General features: G+C 34.7%; 1 long non-coding RNA gene across 6 annotated transcripts; it reads right to left on the minus strand.

Annotated features, from left to right (window-relative positions):
- Nucleotides 1–8,759: 8,759 nt before the first annotated feature.
- Nucleotides 8,760–24,281, minus strand: LOC132300402 (uncharacterized). 6 transcript variants are annotated; one of them, XR_009480419.1, is made up of 6 exons: nucleotides 23,808–24,279; nucleotides 22,782–22,870; nucleotides 22,482–22,566; nucleotides 21,373–21,792; nucleotides 21,152–21,229; nucleotides 8,760–8,932 (listed from the first exon to the last, which is right to left on the minus strand). It is a non-coding gene; the product is annotated as an uncharacterized LOC132300402 (long non-coding RNA). The 6 variants fall into 6 exon arrangements; XR_009480420.1 differs by lacking the exon at nucleotides 8,760–8,932 and having other exon boundaries at nucleotides 20,948–21,229; nucleotides 21,373–21,456; nucleotides 21,657–21,792; nucleotides 23,808–24,278; XR_009480417.1 differs by lacking the exon at nucleotides 8,760–8,932 and having other exon boundaries at nucleotides 20,948–21,229; nucleotides 21,373–21,451; nucleotides 21,657–21,792; nucleotides 23,808–24,277.
- Between the last annotated feature and the right edge of the window lie 809 nt (nucleotides 24,282–25,090).

Here is a 25,090-nt window from a genome sequence, read left to right on the forward strand (position 1 = left end):
GTCTTGAAATCGCTCCCAAGTCTCATGGAGTTGCTCCCCCTCGCTTTGTGAAAAGCTAAGAATGGAACGCCTCATTAAATTGGTTTTACTCACTGGATAATATTTCTTTAAGAATTCTTACTGCAGTTGAGCCCATGTGGTGATAGAATTGGCAGCAAGGGAGTTCAACCAATATTTTGCCCGTTCTTTTAATGAGAATGGGAAGAGATGCAATTGGAGAGCATTATCAGGAAAGCCCCTCAGCTTGATGGTAGAGCATATTTCAAGGAATTTATTAAGGTGCTTATAAGGGTCCTCATTTTCAAAGCCATGAAAAGATGGAAGCATTTGGATAGTGCTAGATTTGATTTCATATTGAGCGGCCTCAATATTTGGCATCACTATGCAAGAGAGAGAAGCATAAGTGGTAGGGATGAAGTGGTCCCTAAGAGTCATGGGAACCACATTTGGAATTTCGACCCTATCATTATTAATCCCCTCATTTTTGACATTTCTTACATTTTCATCCATTGTGTTAAATTTAGTTTCAAGCCCTCTTATATGAGAAGATTTCCTAAGGGTTCGTCTAAGAGTTCTTTCAAAATAATTTATATCAACTGGCAATTCTAAAGTTGGTAGGGAGAGTGATCTACGGCCAAACATCAACAACATACCCCACAATCAATACAATAAATCATCACCATCAACTCCACATACGATGTTCCCTTTTTTCTCAATTATCAAGACAAAAATTAAATGGCCACAACAAGGACCGATGCTTTGTAATTGAAAATAAACAAGAAAATAGCCTCAACAAGGGCTTCACAACTTAACTATTACCAAATTTACACATACACAATATTAATAATTTCGAAACTAAAAGGCCAAGAGACTTACCTAGAGTCCTGTAGACTTACAAATTCGCTAGCGTTCCCTCGGCAAGCATCAAGTCCCTAGAATCTCACAAACAACTTTCAACACCAAGATGGTCAAAACCGCACAAGAAATATTCACAAATCACAATATTGACAATCAAACCAAAATTAACCTTAGAACTTCGCTTGCTAAACCGTGTGCAGTCCCCAGCAACGGCGCCAAAAATTGATCGGAATGACAATTATACATCAACCTTTGCAATAGCACAAAACATTGTAAAATAGGGCTATTGGTCGGGTAAGTCGAACCACTGGGACTGCTAGTTTATGGCAACTTAGGTGTTTAGAGTCATTTTTAGAATGATAAAGGGGGTTATAGAGGATTTGTTGGATTGTCACTAAAATTATGAATTGAAAAGTGCATAAAACATTAATGCTAAGAAGTAAAGAGGCAAAGACAATTAAAAAGGGAACTAGGGAAGTGAATCTGCACTGCCCTAAACACATCTTAGATCAAGACTAAATTGGGGATAGACAATATAAATGATGGTCAAGAATTATATAGCAACACATGGTTGCCCTATAATCATCGAGAAGTTCATCAAATCAAAACAAGAATGATCCATCAAAAGTTTATACATTCGAACTACCTAAACTAGGGTGTAGCATCAAACATACTCTCTTAAGCAAAAGATCATCAAGCCTTAAATCAAATGATAAAGCACATGAAGCTAAGAATCAAGTATAAACCATCAAAGAGAATACCTAAGCAATGGACTATCAAGTTTCTCTATCAACATGCCATGAAAACCATTCATAATCTTATTTCCATTGTCACCATGAAAATGCAAGCATTATGATTAATATAAGAGACCATCTAAGACAAGATAATTAACTTACAATAATCATTTATAAACATTAGAATTCATTACAAGAGGTAATATGCTCTAGATTATGAAAAGACCAAAAATTATACATTATTATCCCCAAAATAGAGCTTAATCTAGAACATGATTACAAGGGAAGGCCTCATCACCTCCCTAGATGGAGGTTTAGTTACCCATCACTGCAAGGAATAAAGAGGAAGAAGCAAGTCCACCCTCCATCTTTGCACCTCAAGGAAGCTAGAACCCAAGACCTCAAGAACACCTCTCTTCCTCTCTAGAACTTAGCTAAAAATGTGAGATAGATTCCAAATAATGAGCTTCCCCTCTATATACACTCAAAACCTACTCCCCATACTCAAAATCCTGAGCTCCCCCCTCTGCATGAAGCTAGACCACACAAAAGAAGGATAAGGGGACCAAAATGCTTAAAATCAGGGGCAGTTAAACTGCCTGCTACAATTCTGCGGGCGCCTGCGCGGGCTTAGGATCGCGAGAGACATGCTGGAGTGTTTGGCAGGAGCCCGCGATGGCGCGGCGGGTGCCCGAGGTAGCTCGCGGGGGCTTCTGCAGGCGCTGAGGAATGGCCCGCAGAAGTTGGCAGAAAGGAGAAGGGTTTGGCGGGTGCCAGCGGCGGGCGCCCGCGGGTGCTTTCCATTTGCAATTTTGACTATTCTTTTTGCAAGCTTCCTTAACCCGGATCATGGACATGCTTTCATCTCAGAAGCCCAATTAGCATTAAGCCATGGCTTCGCAAAAACTGCAACATAAGAGGTTCGGTCCAAAAGATGACTCCCTGGCACGGCGCACATGTTTCAACACAAGTGATGTTAAAACCGCTTCTTTGATCATTCTTGGAAAAAATACCTGAAATCAGAAAGAAATACACAAATGAATTAAAACTGTACATTATCCTCTAATAATGGACTTAACTAATGCAAGAAAGGGCGCTTGAATATGCAACGTTGACAGCACACAACAGGCTATTTAAAACTGAAGACAGCAGCAACCTGATTTCAAGATCAATTCTGGAAATTCGACTTTTCACAAGGTTTGTTTAGCTTCTCACACTCTTATAGGATCATTATACACTTGCACAGAAAGTGTCCTTAATTAACACTGCAAGATTAGGACAATGTAGTATCAAACCAGCAACAAAACAGTTCATTGCAGGGTCAGTTTTGGTGCTACTGTTATGCCTTTACTCCAAGGGTATAGGTGGTATTCTGCTATGTCTCAGGCATGAAAAATACTCTCACTAGCTTGGTTCATCTTCACACAAAAGATAAGAGGTTAATCACATCAACAAGTTCAATAATCACAACCTCAAAACTTGCTACCTATTTGTTTCTGCAAAAACTTTGCACTAAAGGACTGAAATGTAATTTCACTGTTGTACAGTCTTGTGCTCGAGACTCTCAGTTCTATTTCATGATAACACACATGCTCAGATGATAATTTCATGAATGACAGTATGGTATCATATCTTCACAGTTCAAATCACAGAAAACAAGCCTTAAACCCTAACTCCTTAGGTTCACAATACCAAACAACAAGTTGGTTCTATTTTTGGCAATTACTGAACTTCAACAATCTTTGATCAACTATAGGAACTTGCGAGGATGATTAACTTGTGACTCATAACAAGATATGATCATTTACTACACAAATTAAAAGACTAAACCAGAAAGTAGGCTGAACCTGAGATGAATGAACTCATAATTGTTTTCTGTGCAAGTTTAGCCAAATACTTAAGTTTAGCAGATGTAAATAAATATATCAAGCTTGCTTCAACCTTCTCCTAGCACCTTGAACCCCTGAAACAATTTTGGACACCTCAATCTAGTCTTGACAGCATCATACAAGGCTTAGCAGCATTGTTTCTATGTTAGTCTTCAAGATGTCATGTCCACACAACAATTTCTGAGATAAAAGTGGGTTTACATAGTTGAATTAGTACTCAGAAATTCTCATTTATCTCCCCTTTTCGTGTCACTCAAGAATAGCCTTTAGAGAGTACTGAAAATGTATATTTTAGGCCCTTAAACCTATCTGCTGCTATCACATTGCCTTTATACACAAACCCTTGATGATACAGCCCCAAAACCAATGGACAGGATTGAGCTGAGGTCCTCCAATCCATTAGGAAGAATATTCTGACATTATCATGATGAAAATACCCTTTTACCCTTTGCCAACTCACTTTGTAGTGTGTGTACCAGCTCACTATGTCAATGTACAATAATATATATCAGCACTGCCTTTTTGATTTTGAACCCCAAGAGATATAATGCTAACCATAGTCTCTCACTCCAGGACCATTATGTACGTGTCAGCAATGTGCAGCCTCACACAAAATTACTCAAATTGCAGATTCCTTTTGACAGAAAGGTTAAAAACACTACTGTCATATTGAATAACTCTGTCATATTGAATAATTAAGCTCAAATGACCAATGTATCTTCTCAGACAATTGAAGTATGAATATTGAAATATGTATAAAGACAAAAATACCATTGGCAAGCACTGTAGGCAGATTGCATATAATGTCACAGAATTTTCAAGCACAAAGAGAGCTACAGTGACTTCCATGATAATTTAGTGAGCTATAAGCTTATATCAACTTGTAACTCATTGTGTAAACCTCCATTATATGTCAATCTGCACTTGATCAAACCCCAATAAATGAATGCTTCATTATCAACTTTCTTTGAACCTTTTTACTTTCATTTTGACATTAAAAGAGCAAATCTCAAGATAGGCATCTTAGATCAACAATATATCTAAAGAGATAGGGAGACTCACGGATAGAGAGGAGATGGTTAATCAAAATGTTGCCAAAAATAGAATTCTAGCTACTTCCTTAAGTCATTGGTCAAAGGTGGTTCCCACCACACACTCTAAAAATCCTAAAATGCCATTCAACTCTCATGCCATTTACCACATGCCATAAAATATCTATCTACATATATACACACACACACACATATATATATATATACATACAAATGGATCAATAAATGAATAAGTCGGTGAAAATAAAAAATAAAAAAAAAACTCTCAAACACGGAAATTCGGCTCTCGGGTCTGAAAATTAAAAAATGACCAAATGGTCAAAAATACATTTTTAAGAGATCTAAACTTAAAGAAATGTCTCAAACAAACCCCGTGATGCACATGACAAGCAAAATGAGGCATGAAAAATAATAAAATAAAAATAATAATAATAATAATAAATCTGAAATATTACGGAACATTACATCAGGCTTGGGTTCCAAAATTGTAGGGTGGCTCCGCCTCTTATTGTAATACCCCTAATTTTAGAAGGATAGTTTTGGGATTTATTTAATTATATTATTGAATTTTTATTTTAGTATTTGATTAGGTGGCTAATTGTTTATGTGTTTATTTAAATTACTTGTTAATTTAATTATATGCTTAAATTGTGTATTTTAATTAATTTGTTGTTATAAAATTATTTGTTTAATGTTTGTAATTTCTTGTATTTAGTTGTTAGGATTAAATGACTTTAATTGTTTTATTTTATTTTATACTTTTAAAAGAGTTGGATTTGGATAGTAGTAATGGAGCAACCTAATTGGTCACATGGACTACTTGGATATGAGGCTTTATGGGTTTGAATAATTACTCATGGATAGTTGTGTGCGTGTGTGTGTGTGTATATATATATATATATGGGTATATATATATAGGGTAAAGTGCAATAAACCCCTCTATACTATCTGGCAATTGCACAAAACCCCCCTGAATTAAGCATTGCCCCCCTGAACTATTAAAAAGTTGCATTTAAGGACAAAATTAAAAGTCACCGTCATCAAAGTTAACTGAAAATAGAAGATTACCATTTTACCCTATGATTAAACGACGCTGTTTTATTACTTTATTAGATGTTGTTGCTAATGTGTCCAAATCCAATCTCAATATCCAATAGGAATCTGCTAGCACATCACCATATATATCACAAACACTATCTAACACACTACTTCATGTTAGCAGCCAAACACCTCCTTACACTCTTTCTCTCTCTACTCTCTCCCTCTATACGCTATCCTTATTTGGCAACAACCTCCGTAAATTGAACTAGCCTACAACCATCACCGGCAACAACCGTCACCATCTCCAGATATTTTGATTGGAACCTGATTTGGCGGAGTGAAGCTCTGGATTTTGCCGAACGTCCATCAATCGACCTATAACTTTCTATCTTATCTCTCCCAACAATAATCCTAAATCTGGATTTCCACACCTCTGACTCCAATCTTTAACACTTGAGTAATTAACTTCTCCTTGTAAAACTCTTCGACGAGCAACGGCCATGTCACAAACAAAATAGCTGCGACACCAATTGGAGAACTTGAATTTAGAGAAGAATAGAATGGTAATCCGTGGTATAGCTTTTTAAAAGGCCACTGTTCAGCTATATATATATTGCGATAGTGACGGTAGGCCATGAAAAGTGTCCTCTGTTGAGTGGTGGTGAGGAAAGGCGATATTGCACTAACTTCGGTGCCAGTGGAAACTGGCCGAAGAGAGAAATTTTGGAGGCATGTCAAAGAAAGAAGTAAATAGGTAATTTTGAAAAATCAGGAAAAATATTATTGATCTTGTGATTGAAGGTGCAGATGAAGTCGATAGTATTTGAATTTTGTGAAGGGATCCTTGGGTTTCAGGTCTGTATAACTATATATATATATATATATATACACACACACACACACACACACACACACACACACACATATATAAGACTTGTATACTTATTTCCTCTCTATATCACAATTTTAAGAGGGATGTTACTGATTGTTGAATGAGACCTCCATGAAAGATATGGCGTTAAGGAAGGAAGCTAATGGGGAGCAAGCTATGGTTAACTATAGACTGAAAAAGGGTTCAATTTAAGGATTTATTAAATAAGGGTAAAATTGCCATTTTTAAATTGTAGCATAGGTCACGTGCGTATTTCACAGACATAACTTGCCGGAACAGTGTTGCTTGGTGTTTATTACAAAAATTGAAATAGTTTAGAGGGTTTAAGTTCGGGGGGGTTTTTAGGGAGAAAGAGTAAAGTTTGTGGGGGGGGGGGGGGGGGAGGGGGGTTGCACTTTACCCATCTATATATGAATAGTTGTATTATTATTATTATTAGTAATAGTTTTAGTAATAATATATATATGGATAGTTAGTTATATATATATATATATATATATATATACCCACACACACACACACACGTGTATCTGATGTAGGATTATATATATATATGTATGTAGTTAGTTCCCTTTTCTTTTCTTTTTTATATTTTCCTTTTTCTTTATTTTTCTTGAGATTATCAGACTTAGGGTATAATTAGGATTCAGTATTATAGTTACAAAACCCTATTCAAGTATTAGAGGAGGCAGAGAGTTTAGAGAGGAAAAAAAATAGAGAAAGAATGAGGTTTTGGCTAAGGGTTCAAGGCCGAACCCTAGGAGGGAGAAAGAAGGCTTGCTTGTGGGCTAGACTATGAGTAGTAGAGGGCTGTGAAGGCAATTAGAGGTCGCCGAAAAAGTAAAGGAAAAAGAAGGTTAAGGTTTTCAATCCGAAACCTTAAGGCAAGTTCTTTTTCTATTTCTTCTCCTTAGATCACGTGTTCTATACACGCTTAGGACAATTTCGGGAAGATTAATTGAAATTATTAAACATGTATGCATGCATGCTAAAATTAGATTAAAACAGTGTATGTTTTATATGTTTATGGTTTCCATGTAATTTTTATAATTTAATGCTTTGATGCATGAATTGTGTTTTAAATTGATGTAATTATATCTAAAAGCTTTAAAATAAATTAATTAGGATGTACGGGACTTAAACCGAAGCTTAAGACCCATAACAATGGAGTTTGAAGGAGTTGCAGAGGCTGGAGAAACGAAGATGACGACTTGTAGCAAGAACGAGTCGACTCAGTTGGAATTGGGTCGATTAGGTTGAGGAACAACCCGACTCGGTTGGCAATTAAATCGACTCCTTCTGTGAAGGAGCCGACTCAGTTAGGTTGGGACTGGGTTTATACGATTTGGAGTTCTAGAATTTGTTTTAACCTATTTTTAATTATTTTACGGGTTAAATGGACTTGGGAAAATTCCCAGAATGCATAATATACTTTAATGTGCTAAGGAATTGGACAATGTGGATTTATAAATAACTTCTAAGTTATCTAATGGATGTTTTGATTTATTTAATTGTTTTAACAGTTGAAATAAGTGTTTAAATGATTTTTATCAGGACTAGAAGGATTTATATGAGTTAATTGAGATGTAGGTTAATTACGTGTGGTGTAAGTTAACTGCATGTTATTTAAATTGTCATCATTGCTTAAATATATGCAATAAATATATGTATGATTTATACCACGCTATTTCTGAATTTATTTAATGTATAAATATATATGTTGTATCAATTGTTGGAATATGGATTTAAATGCACCATTGTCAGGATATGGGGGCATATAATGGATAGATTTACTATTAAATTTGTAAAGACCCGAACCCGTGGGTCTGAACCATTAACTGGGTCCTTACTCGAACCCGAGGTCACCTGAGTTAATCCCCTCGTATCTAGTGTCAAACGTCATTCTTAGGTCATAATTATGCTTTACAAAAGCTCTAAGCAACTTCCCTTGACGTAGGATGGACCATGCCGGAGAAAGGAACAAAATGGAACAAGGCAGCACAGTTCGGTCGACCGAAGTGGAGTTTTGGTCGGCCGAAGTGAGCCCTCTTGAACTGGTCAACCGAAGTAGCCAACCGGTTCGGCCGATTGTGATCCTCTACAGTAGCTGAGGCTACTGGAAGAACTGGTCGGCTGAAACAGCCATTTCGATTGACCGAAATGACCCCTCGAGCTGAGTTTTAGCTGTTGGACTGCTATGAACCTGAGAGTGCACTAAGGTCTACCATGGAGCTTTAAAACTGAATAATTCCATCCAATACACATGCAAGATTAATGAATATAGATTACAACATCTGTTTAAAATTAATATCAACATGTTCATACATGATTCAACGATTTACAAATTTTACATTTTTAAGAGTTACATTTAGGACTTTAAAGAATCTAGGCTCCATACACAAAATGTAACAAAACAAAAGTCCCAATCCCGTCTAGAATTGTGGTGGGCCACTTCTTTCCCTGAACCTGAAAAATGTTAAATAATGGGGTGAGTTAAACGCTCAGTAGGAAGTGTCTAAGACACACCTCTTATAACCCCGTGAATCCACATAAAGAATAGAAAACAAGAGAACGAGATCATATATCGGGAGTCAAGTAAAACCACTGTATCATCAACAAACATACATATATCAACCAACTACTAAATGCACCAAATACACCAATGATGTGCCATGCCATGCAATGTCACTCCCCGTTTCTGAAACAATACATTTTCAACTTCTAAACCGTTAGTGTAATCCGACCCAAGGCACCTCCAAGGCGTCATGAAAAAGGGGGATTGGCTAACTATCCACGACCACAAGGTACCTTTAAGGCGTCGCATCCGGCCTAGTTAATTCAATCCCTAGCCTCTCTAGACTACACTAACACCACGAACCACTAGGCGTCTCCTAGGCGTCCGGTTTTCACCAACACTTTTCAAAACAATTTTTCCAAAATTATTTCATTTCATTTCAAAACAAATTTTCACTTTCTTGCCCAATACAATGCATGAATGCTTCATGCTTTGATTACCATACCATGTTAAGTTCACAATTCGATGCAATACATCTATATCTCATTTGCATGCTTTTGGAAAAATTAAATTAATAAACTCTCAATTAACAATTTTGACAACATAGAATTTGACATTCAAGCATTCAAGTGCATATAATCAAAATCAATAAACAATACAAGTAATTTATATCACTTTCAACACATTGTACACCTTATCATGCTCATTATACATAAAATGTCTATGACCATAAACAATACTCATAATTTAATAAACAACTTAACAACTTTAATAAGAAAACCTACAAAAGTCAAAGAAAATTGTATATTAGAAACCCCTACTTCTTAAGATGCAAAAACCCCCAAAATGGGTCCTAAAATTCGAAAATCAAGGGTTGGCCAAAGTGATGAACTGCTCCTATCAACACGTAGATCTCGCCGTACTCTCCGATTTGCCACAAAAGGCACCCAAAAATTCCAAGGAATGAAAAAGTAATTGAAGCTTGAATTTTGCTTGAAAAGAAAAAGAAAAAATGAACAAGAAAAGAGAGAGAAAAGGGAGCTTACGGGAGAGAGAGAATTTGAGACTTCAAATGGCCTCTTGGCCACTAAAGGATTGAAGTGGTGGGTCTCACCACTTAAAATATCTTTTTCTTTTTATTTTTCCACCACAATTTATACATATGTTTTAATTACTCTTCCACCACACAATTTTGCTTCTAAATAATTAATTAATACATAAAATAATTATGCATGGTGTACAAATGACCCGAGACACAACTCTTGTACATAATAATTTCGGTAACGGGTCCCGCCCGGGACTGTCCGGTCCGAAAAATGAAAAAATGTAAAATTGACCACCATTACATTTCTAAGAGTCCTGAACTTAAAGAAATGCCCCAACTAACTCTCGGACACACCCCATAGCATCCAATACGCAAAACAGAAAGAAGACAAAAATGCCCTTGTGAAAACATAAAATTCCAAAAAATAAAAAATAACAAAAATCGAAAATATTACAAGTTGATTCCCATTTATTCGTGTCAGGCCACGAAACCAGTTGGATGACATGCCATTGAAAGACTATGGCGGATAGTTTACTTTTATGTTATGGATATGATGAATTTATATATATATAGATATGTATCCTGATATGAGCTTGAGTCTCAGGATCAGTGGTTAGGGAGCGTATATTGTTTGGGATGCATAGCTGAATATAGTGGATAGTTGTGTACCCTGGTTAATCATAGTACTCATGCCCACTATATGTACGTTTTGTATGTTGCCTACTATTCAGGTTGAGGCCTCCCTATAGTCCAAAAAGAGTCCTTTAGTGTGTATCTATATATATACGAACTATGTAGTTAATGTTAAGTTGACTAGGATGTATACGTGTATCGGATCTCTATTTGGGATGTAGTAGAGGATAACTTGTTCATGGGCCTAACCCACTATTATTTTTCAGGTGTTCGTTAGTTCCACACTTAGAAGTTGTTCGTGTTGAGTAGAGACAATCTACTTCACTCTTCCGATTCTACGTATGATTCTATTTTATGCTTTCAGTTTTCAATTTGGATTATTTGGGATTTTTATTAGGGGTTTACACTATGAATTCCTGAGATGTAATCTAGATGGTTACTAGTATAAGAAGATTTGAATTATTTATATTGGAGGATTATTTTATTAAATTGAAGATTTATTATTTAGTTTCTTTTCAGCGTTATTATTTATTCTTGTTTATCTTTTGTATTCTGTGTTCATTTATTACCTAATTGTTTTGATATTGTTGACGCTAAAATCGGCTGGCTAGAGCCAATTCTAAATTGATCTATTGTGGGAGTGTTAGAACCAACAATGTGGTTCGAGTGTAATTTGTCAATTGTAGTCCCTTTGAGAACGTTGACTTTCAGGCGATGCGAAGAGAAAGAGAACAATAAAACTCCTCTTTTAAGTTCAGGATTGTCTTAATTAAAAGGACTTTTATCAGTGAATAAATATAGTAACAATTGAGATAATAGAAATGGGAGAAAATATAGAGATAGATAGAGAGAGAGAAAAATAGTAAGGATGCTATTTGGGGAAAGGGCTTGAGAAAGCAATAACAATAATAAAATGATTCCGAGGGTGCTATACCTCTAACACAGCATACCTCTACAATTATTTGTAGAATAACGTAAAAACAAACTCCTAATTTCAAGTACTTGACTTACATAATGACTTTATAACATAACAAACAATATATTTAAATTAAACTATCTTAAGAATAACTACTAATATTTAACTAAAACCAACTAAAAAATAAATACTAAAACTATGATCCCTATCCATCACTTTATTTAAAGGCTTTTCTCATCTTTATCGCTCTTACATGAAATTCCAACTCTAATCCACGTGAAAATACCATCCACCTGTAGTTCAAACATTGCCACATCACTACACATGCAATTTTACCAAAAAAAGATGTCAACAATGCCCCCATTTTTAAATGTCTTATCGGCTGTCGGCTGATGAGTACTGAATATTGCATATTCAAGCCCCTAAATATGCATATGTTAAGACCTAAAGTGATATATCTATCCTGTTTTATATTAATTTATGTTTATTTCGTGCTTTTAGGTGATTTGCCAAAGAAACGGTTAAAACCGAGCTTTTATAATGAAAAGATTGATAATGAAGTTTATCGTGCCATTACCGAGCATTCATAGCAAGCCAAGAGTCAAAATGGTGAACTTTGGAAGAATTTAAGTGTCAACGCTCGAGCTTTGAACTCAGAGCTTGAGCCCAACTTAAGGGTGCTCGAGCCTTTGCCTAAGAGCTCGAGCACATGATGCGTCAGAATTGAATAGTTGATCCACAGCCCTAAAGCTCGAGCCCAACACCTTGGGATTGAGCACCATGAAGAGAGGATCGAGCATAAAAAAATCAATAAAAAGACGTTTCAGACAAATTTTGCTCCCAAAGCTTAAGCCCAAGCTTCAAAGCTCGAGCCCAACTCAGAAAGCTCGAGCACAACCACTCAAGGCTCGAGCATTGCTGAAAACTCTGGACCTGCTTCAGTATTTTGGACATAACTTTTGACTCGAAACTCCAAATTAAGTAAACTTAGTGGCTCTGGAAAGAAGACTCGAAGCCTGATGTTTTTATCTCTAATAGCCATATCGAGATTCGTAATTTAAATGTGTCACAATCACGTTACAACATCAGAACAAGTTGTTGGCAGGTGAAGCTAGCCCTCACTCCAGAGCTCGAGCTTTGACGTCTTGAAAGTTAAAAATACATGTGGGAATTATATATTTTAACTCCTCTTTATTTCCTTATGGGCCCAATTGTTACCAAAAGTTGTAAAACCAATCTAAAGGGGATTGGGACTAGTTCTCCACTATAAAATAAGAGGAGAAGGCCACAGAAAATCTCTCTCTTCCATAGTTATTAATCTATCTCTCACGGCGGCTTTTAGGGTTTTGAAGAAGAAGATCCCAAAGGAGTTTTGGCGGTCCATGGCGATGAAGACTACAATAACATAGATGATATCTTGCGTCGTCATGAGTAGCTAATTCCTCTCTTTGGGCATTGATGTAGCCCGAATGTGAATACTATGGTTTGATTATTGTATACTTTAGGAATTTAATATATTATGTATTTTGATTGCATGAGTTTGGGCAATAGACTTAATTCAATTGGTTTTTAATGATTACATAGTTTTTGAATGATTAATACCTTATGTTATATTTAATTGTTCTTAAATTATATTGCACCCATTCTTATTGGACGGTATTTAGTAGAGGCCTGTCGGACATAAGAATGGAGATCATGCAATGGTGTTCAAACGTTTTTCATTAATGAATGTTTTCATAGTCTATGCCTAGGGAAGACGAGTTATACTGCAAAATTAGTTAGAAGCAGGTAGGTAGATAATTCGTGCCAACCGAAGATAGGTTATAGTTAATTGAAATTTATGGAATATCTTTCGTTAAATCTAAATTAAACGAATGTTATTGAGTTTAATTCCATATGATACATAATTATTGAAATCCCAAGGTTGAATAGTTGACCATAGTATGAGGTTTGTGGTTAAGTCAATCCCTAAGTATTTTTTCTTTTGATCTCAATTATTTTATTCCGTTTATTTTCTTTTATGTCATTGAATTGCATCACAACACAACAAATCAAATCTCCTTTCTAAATTAAAATAGTATTAATTGAAGGCTCGATAAACCACCACAGTTCTTGAGGTTCGACACCATCAACATAGCCCTATCGTACAAGGATTCGTTCTATTGCGAGTGGTATTTTATTATTCATAAATAAAAACACACATCAATTTTTGGCGCTGTTGTCGGGGACTGTGTTACCAATTTTTTGAGTTCGAGATTAATTCTAGTTTAATTTATAGTTTTACGACTTTCTGATATCTCACCTTATTTCTTTTTCTTTTCAAGTACAGGAATTAAGGAGAAAGGGTGACGAAGCTTAAGGTGAAGAAGCTACGACATTAGGACCTTTTGTGAGTTTTTTTTAATTTATTTCTTTGCTTGAAATTTTTCTTTTTACTTATTACCATTGAACTTAGCCTAAATTGTTAAGAGAATTCTCTAAATCAGACATGGCTAATAATGGTGATAATCGTAATGGGGCACATGTGCCATAAGCACCTATTCCTCTACCACAACTACAATTGAGGGATCACTTCATTCCCACCTCATATACATCCCCTTGTTTCTTTTAATTTCCACAATCTGATGCAACCCACTTTGAGATCAAGCCAGCTATGATCGAAATGCTTCTAACTTTCCATGGGTTTGATACTGAAGATCCCTATAAGCACATAGATGAATTTCTGGAATTGTGTTCAACTACTAAGTTGTCTACTCTTTCTGATGATGCTTTTAGGATGAGACTCTTCTAATTTTCTCTTAAGGACAAAGCTAGAACTTGGTTGCACTCCCTACCTCATAATTCCATAAGCACATGGGATAAGTTGTAACAAGAGTTCTTAAAAAAATACTACACTGTGGGTAAAACCACACAAATGAGAAGAGAGATTATGACGTTATCTCAAATCCCGAGTGAATAACTTCATGATACTTCGAAGAGATACAATGATCTTCTAAGAAAGTGACCACACCATGATATTGCTAAATGACATTTGGTGAAAATCTTCTATGATAGATTACATGATCCACATAGGAACATAGTAGATGCTTCTAATAATGGTGGTTTCTTTCATAAGAGCCTGAATGATGCTTGGGAACTGTTTGAGGCCCTAAGTGAAAATTCTGTATAACATGCTTTTTCCTCTAGGTCTAGGTCCAGTCCTGGTATCCATAAGGTTGAAAGTTTGTATGAGACAGAAAAATCTAGAGAGCTCGCCACTCAAATGAAAGTGTTGAATCGAAAGTTTGACCAAGTTTTGTCAGTTGTCAGTACTCTTAGTTCTTCTCAACACTCCTTTTTGCCAAAGAAGGTGTGTTATGTCTGTGCTAATCCATCTCATTATGCTAACAGTTTTCCTCTAATGGGTCAATCTTTTGAAAATCCACTAGTGCAAACCAATGATATATTCTCCAGTTCGGGTTACAATCCGAATTCCAATATTTATAAGCTGAAGAGATATTCCAATGTATCATGGCAGAATCAAAGCTAAGAAAATACTGTTCCCTAATCTCAGGGACAATACCATAATTCATCTAATCCTCTGCAAAATAATTCTTTCAATCAATCTTCCATCTACTCTTCTCCTCAATTTAAGAACTAAGCTAATCCTGATCCTCCTCCTCATAGGTACTCGTCTGAATTTGAAGAGAAGGTTTTGTCTACAATTAATGATTTTAATTCCACCACTCAATTGGTACATTCACATTCCCAATCTATAGCCAAGATAGAGACTCGAGTTGAGCAAATAGTTAAAGTGTTGACTCAAAGAGAGGAAGGAAATATGCCTAGCCTGCCAATTGCAAATTCAAAAAGGCAAACTTACATGATTGATGAGACTACTCCTTCATGTTCTCGTTATGAGCAAGTTAATGCTATCACTACTTTGAGGAGTGATCATTGATAATCAAGTGAAGGAAAAAGAGGTAGAAAAAGAAAAGCGTAAGATTCCCATTAATCTCATTCTTCCAATTCCACATCCCACAGATGTTCCTGTTGGGAAACGTGCTAGTTTTAAAAACTTTTCGAAGGATTTAAATTCATAGATCTTGATTCATCACATAGAGACAAGTTTTATGCAAAAATAAAACATGATGTATCATTCAATTAAAAGATTGAATACTTACATCAAGGTTTGAGTAAACCTTAGATCTCTCCTCTAAAGTGAATGTTCTCACTTATTGTAGATCCCTTTTGCTAGACACCTTTTCCATGGATCTCCATCTTCTTGGTAATTGTTTTGCCTTTAGGAATCACTCATAAGCCTCCATGAATGACCTTGGAAAACTAGGCTTATGGGAGCCTCCATTAGATGAGAACATAAACCCTAATTTTCTAGAGAGAGAAAATTTATTCCTTTTTTTTTCTCATAAAAATCACCCCCTAAAATATACATAGACCATGTATATTTATAGGCAACATAAAAATAAAGAAAAGGAAACAACAAATCCTTCTCCATCTCTAATTCATATGTCTCAAATCTAATATGATTCCAATATCAAGTTGGGCTATGAGTGAGAATCCATTGGGCCTATTATTTTATTGGCTACAATGAATTAATAATTGGCCCGGTCCATGGACCCAATTCAATTAATTCATAAATTAATTTCTACTCCACTAAAAGAAATTAATTGAACTCCAATTAAATAATAAATAACCTCTAAGTCAATATTGCACTTTGACCCCTCTATGCATAATTAGTTATCGGATAAATATAGCCATCAATCCGACTACTTAATTAATATATTTATTTTGGTACCTTTGATTATTTCTGGCTCGATCACAATAAAACATTTGTTTGACAAAAATAATAATTTAAATAAATAAATATATAATAAATCATTTTGTCTAAAAACACACGAAGGCCTTCGAATTTACTTTGTGATCAACCATAATCAATACAAAATAAATACAAGTAGCAATGATGCAAATATTGAAAATATAACCCTCTAACTATTAATTACACAACTACCCAAAGTGTCGGTCTAAGGATCCCGAAGAATCCGCCGAACAAATCAAAGTAATTATTAATTAATAAAAGAGTCTATACTTTTCTCATGCTTAAGAGTCAAATGCCATGACGGTGATAGGGAGTAATTGCATACGACGGCTCTCGCAATATATCTCAACCTAACGCGGATCCAGTTCAAGTCTTAATTAATTATGAGTCCATCCATAATTACCGACTATGAACAATTTATAATTACTATTTATATATTATGCATTGATTGTCATCACATACATATATATAAATATTTCTTGTAATTATATGGACACTATCAATTTCATAGTGAATCGAAACATAATACATTGAATTCACCAATTATATAAATCATAAATATTTCAGATATGTCAGGAACATATGTCACTATAATCCAGCTAGGAATTTGCTATGCCAGGGCATATAAATCCCAACAGTTCCCTCACATCATACTCCATCAAGCTTTAAAGGAGTTGAAGGTGAAGTCACTTCTTCATCTACTCCCAACCTTAAGACAGCTTATAAGCCAAGAGCGCCTTTTCTGAATGCCTCAAGGGACCCTCTTATTTTGGTAAGTAAGGAGAGAAAATTCAAGACATGATGGATGTCTTCAAACAGGTAAAAGTTAACATTTCTCTCCTAGATGCTATCAATCAAATCCCTGCCTATGCTAAATTTCTAAAAGATTTGTGCACTCAAAAGAGAAAATAAAAAAGCCAAGTCTCTAAGAAAATTTATCTCACTGAGCAAGTCAGTGCAATTATTCAGCATAGCACTCCTCCTAAATTCAAAGATCCTAGTGCTCCTACCATTTCGTGCACCATTAGAAATAATGTGATAGATCAAGCACTTCTTGATCTTGGAGCGAGTGTTAATCTTCTTCCTTACTCGGTGTATGAGCAATTAGGCTTGGGAGAGCTTAAACCAACGTCAGTAGTGTTGCAACTTGCTGATTAATCTATGAAGTAACCACGTGGGATCATTGAAGATGTTCTTATTAAAGTGGACAAGTTTTATTTTCCGGTTGAATTTTCTTGTCCTGGATACAAAACCTGCCCACGATCCCAATAGATATATTCCTGTGACCTTAGTCGTTCATTTTTAGCTACAGCAAATGCCAACATTAACTGTAGGACTGGGGCTATGGATATTTCTTTTGGGAACATGAAGCTCAAATTAAACATCTTCAATGCCACTCCATATTCTTTAGAGAAAGATGAGTGCTTCTTTATTGATGTCATTGATGAGGATTCAGTCACCATCTTTCGAACAAAAGATCCTCTTCCTTTGATTTCCAGTCCTCCTGTAGACAATCCGGAAGAATGAAGTAGACGATCCCTACTCTTGATGAATACCTGAAAAATGATAGTAGGTCAGGCCCACAAACAAGTTCTATTTTAACTACAGTCCAAGCAAAGACCCGATACGCAGATACATCCAAGACAACCCCAACAATAGCTAAGTAGTCCATATATGTATAAATACACACTATAGGACACTCGCTAGTCCATAAGTCTGTCTCAACCTGAATAGGAGGTAACATGTAAATCGTACATAAAGTGGCCATGTACACCTAGACCTACTAGGGAACATCTACCTATGTTCCAATTATCCATCCAAGGCGATATACGCACCCTAACCATGATCCTGAGACTCAAGTTCATATCATGGTACCATAATCATATATATATAATATCCTTCCTAATGCAGAATATAAAAACAAATATCCGGCATGTCATTCAACTGTTTTAGTTGACCTGACATGAAAATATGTAGGATTTACATTTTTTATAAATCCATTCCATTATGCATGAATAGGTAGGAATTAGCAGTTTGATCTAATCCATCCCTAATATGTCACCGTCCCATACCGGTGCATATAATTCACAAAATCCATAAATGATACAACATCCAAAGTAATACATCAAATAAATCCACAAATCCAATAATTGATACAATAAATGCTAAATTTAAATATCAATTAAAATCCGCAAAACAGTCTAATAATTGATAAAACAGAAATAAGTAGTTCATCAATTATACTCCAAAATAACATCCATGTAATTGACAGAACAGAACTTAATGGTTCATCAATTAAAATCCAGAATAAGCATAATAAAATCTAATAAGTATATGACCATATTATGCATCCAAAATAGATTTAAAAATAATGTCTCAGTCATTTAAGTTGCTAAAATCAGTTTAAGCAATTAAATCCTCATATCCGTTAACAGTATACAAAATTGTTCAAACTTTCACACTATTCAATCCATTAACACATAGACATTAATTATGCATTATGGGATTTTAATATATCATGAAATAATATTTAAAATCCTTAATAATAACCTAGAACAGTACAGGAACCCCAAAAATATCAAAACCGTGCTTGAAAACAATTCCATTAAGTAACTATGCAAGAGAGCTTGCTCTCAAAAGTGGAGAGCAAGCTCCCACACAAAGGGATCCGGCTCCCCTACCTTGGGAGCCGGCTCTGTGACTTAGGGAGCTGGCTCTCTCTCACACAGAGAACCGTGGCCAAAAATCTAAGGGAGCCGGCTCCATTCCCTTGGGAGCCGGCTCTGTCCCTGCTTTCTGTCGTCGTCTTCACCTTCGACGATACTAAAAACACTCCATAATGTCTTGTTTAGGTTTTCAGAGGTCCGTCTATATCCCAAAACTCTCCCAGAAACTTTTAAATCATAGTATGCATCGTTACAAGATTTAAAGCAGAATATGAAACAATTTGTTCAACAATTACATTGAAATTAATCAACACATAAAATATAGTTTAACATCTGAATTACATGCATACATAATCAATTTTAATGTCTGTTAAGTTCCTGGAGACTACCTAGGCATGCACTGAACACAGGTCAAAGAGAGAAAGTAAGAAATAGAACTTGCCTCTAGGTTTTGAATTGAAACCTTTAACTGTCCTCTGTCTAGGCTTTCCGGCGACCTCTGATTGTTGTCAACTCCTTTGTTGCCCTAGGTTCAACCCACGAGCAAGCGTCCAATACCCCTCCTCAGTTCAACCCTTGTTCTTGGCCAAACCCCAACTCGTTCTCTCTGTTTTCTCTCAACCTTTACTGTTCTTGAATTGGCTTTGTGTTTTAAACCCTAAGCGGACATAATACGATATATAAATATATATATATATATATATATATATATATATATATATATATTTATATATATATAGGTAAAATAGTTTTAACCTAATTCTATTCATGTGAGGAGTCGGCAAAGAAAACACAGAAATAAAATATAAAATACATATATGTATACAAGTCGATAATTTTAATGAATATATCTAAAACCTTAAAACTTGATATTACATATATATATAACAAATAATGACGCTAATTTAATTATTAACAATTACTAATAATTAAACTAACCCAAAATACATATATACCCATATATATATGTATATCCATCCATGAGTAAAAACTGTATCCATTTACACTATCCAAATAGTCCATTAATCCTTTCCAAGTCCAACTTCGTTTAAAAATAAAAATAATATAAATATTTACTTTTAATTAAATAAGTAAAGCAATTTAAACAATTATACAAAACAATTTCAATTTAAAACAATTAAACCAAGCTAAACAATTAAACAATTAACATTAAACAATTACAACTAGTCAAATAATCAATTAAACAATTAAACACATATCATTAAGCTACATAAACACATAGCCACATAAGCACCGAAAAATAAGAAAATAAAATCATTAAATTCTAATTATATCATTTTTAAAACTAGGGGTATTACATAAGGAGTTTAGGTTGCCTAGATTACTTGAACAATTAGGTCTGGAAGGGTGCTTTATCACTTAATGCCACTATAAGGAAAAAGGTTTTAACGAAATGCGATGCAAGTCGTTATTGGGTTTTCACGACATTCATACACATGCTCTTACTGAATAAGCCGTGAAAAGTCTATATTATTCATGGTGTGATTTACAAGTCATTAATACTAAAATGTGACGCCGTTAAACAACCAAATGAATTTTGCTTTCAAACATTTATGACTCTTCTCGTGCGTCGTCAATACGCACTTTTTTAACAACATGATTGGAAAGTCGTCTATGCACACATTTACGACACACGAAGCATGTTGGGTTTGTGTTTGCCTTTTTAACGACTATACTATTATGTCCTATCATGACGTCCATCGCATGTCGTCAAGAGGGGTTTCTTTTTATAAAAAATAAAATAAATAAAAATAAAATCCCTTTTCTTTCCAATGGAACTAACAATCTGTCTTGCACCTGTACCTGTGTTCAATATTACAAATGATACCTGTCTTCAATTTGAAAAAATAAGGCGCACATTATATCATATAGCCACTTGCAACATAACATGTATTAGTAAAAATAACAAAAATCCATTACTTTTCGTTAAACCAAAAATATCAAGTCTAGTATCGTGTCAAAAAAAAATATTTATATATATATTAAGACACTATGATGACGTCAACAAGGAATAAAAACTAAACCACAAAATTCGAAAAGAAACAATCATCTTTTGCAAAATAAGAACATAACCATCAATTTTGAATATATATTAGCTCCCTCTTGTCCGTACAATATCTTGACGGTAAGAATCGATCTTTCAATCACATTCTGTAACAAAAAAGAAATATCAAGTTTAGTAATTTAATTGTGTCACATAACGAAAATATTAAAAAGCCTTAAAAAAGTAGGGGGAAGGAAAAGGCGAAAGAGAGGACATACAGATATACAAAAATGAATGTACAAAAACATACATTATATTCTTGATGTGATTGGTGATCTAAGATGAAAGGTCAGCCATCCTCATGGATATAAACTAATTTCCTCCAAATCCTGCACTAGTAATACAATGGTTCAAAGTGAAAATCTTTGACGGTCCACAGCAGTTAATTCATGTGGTTTAACATGGACATATATCTTCAGAGTTCTGTTATTGGTACACTTCATAATTTGGGGACAATGAAACAATTTTGAAAAAATGATGTTCCTTCAATGCTGCAATTTTAAGTTTCCAACTTAAAAACAAATGCGTACTCACTCAATTAGAAGGCTGTTTATTTAACTGCATTCAATCTTGTGATCTAAGATGAGACATGTTTCTAATGAAACTAATAGCCATTAAGTCAATGTACCATATCCTCGTAACTGGATAAAAGTTTGCCCCGATGAAGCTCCTGAAAGAAATATTTTTTAATAACTACTATCAGAGATATGAGCATTTCATTGTATTACACTAATTTAAGTGCACACTTATCTAAAATACTACTGCACCTATACCACTTCTATTCATTTTAAATTGATCCATTAATTCACATAATATCTTATTTTTGCTTTAGCATAAATCAGTTTATGCAAGGACGTTGACTTCGTTTGATGACTATAACAAATGCAGAACCGAACACATTCTTTCAAATATGTCACAGACATACATTCCATACCAAATATATTTTAGAAACCAAGAGAGAAATAAAAAACCAACGACCAATCTAGTGGAAGTTCAGGATACTCTTTCTTTTCAGTTCTGCATCTCATCAACAATCTCTTTGAACTGGTTAAATGATGCCAAATTTCTATCTTTATATAATTTGAAAGATTAGCAAGTGATTTTCACTAACCAGGTTCAGAATTTTTTATCTTAACCACCATCTCGTGTGCTCTAAAACTTTCTGCCTGATTAATTTAATCAGATTTTCTAAAAATCTCCCCAATAACTCATGATTCGTCCAACTTTCTAGTAGAAATGCCAAATTTCCCATGCTTATAAGCGGAAGCAATCGTAAAAGACAAGGAGAAACAAATACTCAGAAAAATTAAGTAGCTCAAATCCAAGTATTAAAATCATTAGAATGGAACAGAAAATTACTTGTTACTTAAACAATTTACGACAAGCTTTCTTTCTAATATCAGGCATGTCACTCAAAACACCAAAGTCCATAGCATCCATGTACCTGAATGAATGTACCAAAAAAAAAAAGGGGGTTATTAAACAAGGCACCCTCCGCTACTTTCTGAAGAACCCAAAAATGTTCATGACAGAATTCAATGTTCAAAAATCTTGCTTCTATAAAGCCCCAGCACTTCCAAATAATAAATCATATTGCTGTGTTTACGGATTGATTGTAAATTTGCAGTTATTAAGTAAACAAGTTAGTTGTTAATTTACCGTCATTAAGCAAAGCACAAATGTTGCAACGCCACATTCTTCCACCATCTGTGAAGGTCACATAGGGATTCACAAATGTGCGACATCTTCTACAACGAATAATGCCAGTTGTGGCAAAAATTACTATTAGAACTTCCTCTTGAATGAAACAGTTTGAAAGTTAAAGATATGCACAGATTATAATTGAACCAAGTTAAAGATATGATTGACATAATATAAAATTTCTTTAATAAACATACACAGCATATATCACTTAAATTTTCCAAAGGTAAAAAAAGCGATACTGCTTTTAGACCTTTAAATTCTTTTAGAAATGCAATTCAACAACATATTAAGATTCTGTCAATTAAATTTATGAACTGATTTCTCTGCAATAAGTAAAGAATCCCATAGCCTCATGTCTCTCAAATGCATTCCAAATATATTGTGCTTCATATAATCCCCTTCCTAAAAAAAAATCATTCCTTTTATTTTTAGTGGTGAGGACATTTGAAAGGTTACCTTCGGCGAGGGTAGGTACACCTAGCTTATAGTTCTGTGAAGAGGAAAAGGTGAGGGTGGTGCCCGAAGCGATCGAGCAGGTCTTGAAAATCTTAAACAACTAGATCAGATGTCCAATCTCCACAAAGAGAAATCAAAATTTCAATTGAACAACGTCACTTGTTCATTTTTTGTTAATTTCCCCAAAACAAATTTGTTATTAAGCAAACAATTTTCACTCGAAGGAAGAAGACTTGATACATCAGATAACTCTGAATCACCCAAACTAGACCTTAATTGTTGGGGTGAGGTTCCTTTTTTCTTTTTGTTCTCGATCTGTAGGTGACACATCCAATTTTCACTCGAAGCAATATGTAAATCATATTTGAATCTCAATACATACAAAACAAATTCAAGAAAACTAGAAAAGTTTGGGAAAGAAAGCAGTAGAGGAAATCTTACCATGTTCTGTCTGAGAGATCGCATGCCAATTTGATAGGAACTGAAAATCTGAAAGAGCGTATTGAGTAAAGAAGATATATTTACCTAGTGGAAGCCGAGAAAGAGGCGATGACCGTGATCCTCAATTTTTCAAATCCGTAGACAAACATCCTTCAGCGTGATAGGCGCAAAGGAAGGTAAGGAATTGGTCGCCGATACGGGCCATTTCTCTGTAAATCAATCTTTACGATCTTAGTGACTTTAGGTCAGAGACTCCTTCTCTTCTCTTTCACCAGACACGGATTCACTGCTTCTTAATAGGAGACCACCGTGGCTCATCCTCCTTTTGTTTATCCCGGGTTGTATCTCTGAAGCGTAAACTCATTTTTCTATTCTTCAGATGGCAGTTTCGACTTTTTTTTTTTTTTTTTTTTCCCGTGATGGTGTAGATGAGGGCTCTGCCAAAAATGGCTGAATTGTTTTGTTTTTTTGGGAATTTGAAGCAAGTCTATTTAGGGTTTACAGAAGGAAAACAAACACTCGTTTGTATTATTGGCTTAGGGCCCGTTTGGCATGCGTTTTATTTTAGCAGTTTTATTTTTTTGATTAAAACAGAAATAGCGTTTTTACTATTAGAGTGTTTTGGCAAAAATCGGAAGCACGTTTGGGAACGATGTTTTACTGTAGAAATGTGGGAAACAAAAATATGCAAAACACGTTTGGTAAGTCATGCGTTTCAAGAATTTTAAAAACAAAACATATTTGGTAACTCCAACTGTTGTAAACAAAATAAAACAGAAATAAAAATTATGTTTGGTTATCATTGTTTTTAATTTATTTTTATAAATTTTAAATTTATTTATAAATTTATTTCTATATAAATAGTCTATATATTTTTAATAAATTTATTGAAATTTGAACACACAAACATATATATATATATATATAGCCAAAGTGTAATTACAGAAGCAACTGCTTTAGCGAAAATGTAGAATCTTAGTTCTAATAATTGAACCAATAATTTCAACTATTTTGCATGTTATCTTGATCTGAAACTACACTTCAAGTTATTTGAAATTTCTTGGTATAGTTTGTTCCTTTGGTGATGATTGTCCATAGGTTTGTATTTCATTCATTTTGCTCATTTTTCGCATTAGCGAAAGAAGAAAAAAAAAATACTACACAGCTCTGATAATAATTTTCGACTCTTGTAAGTCTGCACTGGTGGGAATTTAACTCCATAATATAGATTCTTGCCTTCTCTTTTGTAAAAAAATGTAAACCCCCACCAAATTATATATATATTAATTTTTGCAATAACCTATTTACAAGTTATTTGCAATAACCTACTTCAAATTTATTATCATTATACATGTATAGTCCAATTC

The sequence above is a fragment of the Cornus florida genome, unplaced genomic scaffold (genome assembly GCF_030987335.1).
Source record: "Cornus florida cultivar Cherokee Brave unplaced genomic scaffold, ASM3098733v1 CherokeeBrave_3.0.0_Hap2_Chr03, whole genome shotgun sequence".
NCBI classification, from domain to species: Eukaryota; Viridiplantae; Streptophyta; class Magnoliopsida; order Cornales; family Cornaceae; genus Cornus; species Cornus florida.